Here is a 3,050-nt window from a genome sequence, read left to right as displayed (position 1 = left end):
GTTAAGGCTATATTTTATTAACGGTACGACCCAGAATAAGGCTATATTTTATTAACGGTTACGACCCAGAGAATAAGGCTATATTTAATTCATGTTTTGTGTTATTAGGTGTAAAGTTACGACCCAGAGAAAATGGACTACACTGACTTTTAAAGCGTGGCTCCAGTGTTACTATGTGAAGGGGATGAAGTCTGTAAAAGATCACAACGGCAGAACTATGTGGTTCAAGGTGAGCACACACACACACACACACCTGCCTTTTAGGCAGCTCATGTAATGTGATTGTTTTGTCTGGTTTCAGGAGACCCAGGTTCCATGGCTCCTAAAGGTGAGGCACTAGCAGAGCAGAACCCTTCCACAATCCCAACAGTCTCTTACTCTTGTTAGTGGTGAACAAGGCCATGCCATTCCTAAGAAACTGACTGACGGTATAGAATGCATCAGTAGTACCAGTCCAAGTCATTGGGTTGATCTCTTCTCGTCGTCTAGATGCCATATCTCCCAAAACAAAGATGACAGTGAAGAAAGAGACGACCATGATTATAAAGGGGGAAAAGAGGTGAGTTGGGATTGTCTCCCCAGCTACTTTAACTGTACAGTTAAAAACATGAGCACGCCTCCCATCTCATCCTCGTCAGGTAAAGAAGGCCCGCTCCAGAGAGACGATGAAGCCAAAATACATAAAGGAAACAGTGGAGAAAAAAGGAAGTCCCTCAGAGACGAGCAGGAAGGAGAAGTAAACTCCTCAGCAGAAAATAACCAGTACAAGAGACCAATGATGGTAGACGCTTTTTTGATAGTTTGTCCTTCAACTTTGCCTGCGTCATGTGATTTGTAATGATTATGAATCCTCCCGTGTTCCAGCCCCACAGACGTTGCCGTGGGAGAGGGACCAGAAACCGTGCCAGACAGAAGAAGAATATTGTCCGTTTTTATGCAGGAAACAAATGTGTATTATATTTTTTGCTTTTCAATCCAGTAGCTGCTCGGTAAAACAAGCAAGTAGCTGCAACACAGAGCTAGTACTGAATGGGGCCATTTTGTTTTTTAACTGTCCATGATATATGTTCTATGCAAGAGAAATCCCCTTTTTATGTACCATGTAATAAATGTTTGATATAATTTTGAACTGCTTGCTTTGAGTGCTGTGTGACGCAAAGGAATATTGAGAGCTGTTTTTAAAGTAATATAAATCCTTCATTTATTACTTATTTCCCGCTTTATATTACATGCAGCTTAACGCCTTCATAAACACTACATTAAATGTGTTTACAGATCAACTGTAACTGTCATGCTTTATAAAGGGTTCTTTAAATCTGTGCTTCATTAAGGATTTAGCCTTTCATGCATTTGGTACAGCATTGCAACGACAGGAATTGGTTTTTAATTTCGGGACCACCCATGCGTAAACATTTACTCATGCATGACTAAGTTGCTGTTGGATAAAAGCTTCTGCTAAAACATTTCTAGAAAGGCCAACCTCTTTCCCCTTTGGTGTTATAGTCAATATTGGACTTGACCTCAACTTCCCCCAAAATGCTGTGCTTCAGGTTGACACAAGTGCAGTTATGCACAGCAGAACATGTTGGTAGGGCCTTTAAAAAAATCAGATTTCATTTTTCTGCCTACTTTTTATTTTTTTCCACAAATTCCGTTTTCTTTGGATATGTATCCCATATACAGACATTTAGGAATAAAAATATTAAAACCCTCAAGGATCGGACCCTTTTTATCCCATTTAGTGTTGCTGTAGGTGGGGGTTTTCAAGTCAAGGGTTTCTGTAGGTTGGGGGCTTTCATCAAGGTGTTTCTGTAGGTTGGGGCTTTCATCAAGGTGTTCTGTAGTGGGGCTTCACAAGGTGTTTCTGTAGGTTGGGGGTTTTCATCAAGGTGTTTCTGTAGGTTGGGGTGCTTTCATCAAGGTGTTTCTGTAGTTGGGGTTTTCATCAAGGTGTTCTGTAGGTGGGGGTTTTCATCAAGGTGTTTCTGTAGGTTGGGGGTTTTCATCAAGGTGTTTCTGTAGGTTGGGGCTTTCATCAAGGTGATTCTTGGTGTAACGTAGTCTACAGGCTAGTTGAACACACATCAGCCTGGGTTATCAACCAATCAGAGTTAGTCTTAGTGGGAGAGACCTTACTGAGTAAAGTATTTGTCAATCAACACTACAAAAGTCATTATGGCTAAAAACCTTCCCATTTTCCCAATTCATCTCCTGTAAAATTAGATTTAAACCTCAACCGTTACTAATGAAGCCAAGTCTGATTGCGTTGGTGTACCAGACCTTCCACACTCATTACGTCACTTTAGAGAACACGTCACCCTTTATAAGCACGTTTTTATCATATTCCACAGTGGCGATGACACATTAATGAAACCGTTATAGATGCTATGTAACACATTTATGCAGTGCTTATGAAGGCATTATGAGCCGAGTGTGCAGACTGGTCTGGAATAGTGTGCAGACTGGTCTGGAATAGTGTGCAGACTGGTCTGGAATAGTGTGCAGACTGGTCTGGAATAGTGTGCTTGCATACAACCTTTTGATACAATTGATACTTTTCCATTTAATTTGTCTTTTCGTCCATTTTGTCTTTCCATTTAATTTGTCTTTTCGTCCATTTTGTCTTTCCATTTAATTTGTCTTTTCGTCCATCTTGCACTTTAACGGGACTTTCTAAAGCTCCCCATTGTGACATCATGACTTCCAACATTCACTGTTAAACAATGTCACTTTGGACATAAATCAGCTATATTGACCACTTTCCCAACAAGTTAGACAAAACCTTTGAGGTGTGACACATTGGTCTACTTCTCTGCTATTCAAATCTGGAATCGGAACAGAAATATCTTGTAGAGATCGAACGATACAGCTGTTTTATTAACCACATCAACTTTGCCTCAATTTATGCAAACTGCCATTTTGACCATTTTTCCAACTAAGACAAAAAGTTAGTGTATGAAATTTAACTTTTACTTCTCTACTAATCAAATCTGAAATAAGAACAGAAATAGAATATCCCTGCAAGTGTGCATAGAGACAGTATTTTATTT

The 3,050-nt window shown here is 39.9% G+C and overlaps 2 long non-coding RNA genes across 2 annotated transcripts in view; one reads left to right on the top strand and one right to left on the bottom strand.

Moving 5' to 3' along the window:
• The window catches only part of LOC139025872 (uncharacterized), a 3,492-nt gene extending 3,423 nt beyond the window's left edge, over positions 1 to 69 (bottom strand). Inside the window, exon 1 of the long non-coding RNA XR_011477546.1 lies at positions 31 to 69. This is a non-coding gene — a long non-coding RNA (uncharacterized lncRNA). The remainder of the gene's footprint in view (positions 1 to 30) is intronic.
• A 166-nt stretch (positions 70 to 235) lies between these two features.
• Positions 236 to 1,708, top strand: LOC112075903 (uncharacterized). The gene is made up of 4 exons (XR_002895074.2): positions 236 to 328; positions 490 to 559; positions 639 to 781; positions 865 to 1,708. It is a non-coding gene; the product is annotated as an uncharacterized lncRNA (long non-coding RNA).
• The last annotated feature ends 1,342 nt before the right edge of the window (positions 1,709 to 3,050 follow it).

This window comes from Salvelinus sp. IW2-2015, unplaced genomic scaffold, assembly GCF_002910315.2.
Source record: "Salvelinus sp. IW2-2015 unplaced genomic scaffold, ASM291031v2 Un_scaffold3457, whole genome shotgun sequence".
NCBI classification, from domain to species: Eukaryota; Metazoa; Chordata; class Actinopteri; order Salmoniformes; family Salmonidae; genus Salvelinus; species Salvelinus sp. IW2-2015.
This window is presented reverse-complemented; position numbering and strand designations above follow the sequence as displayed.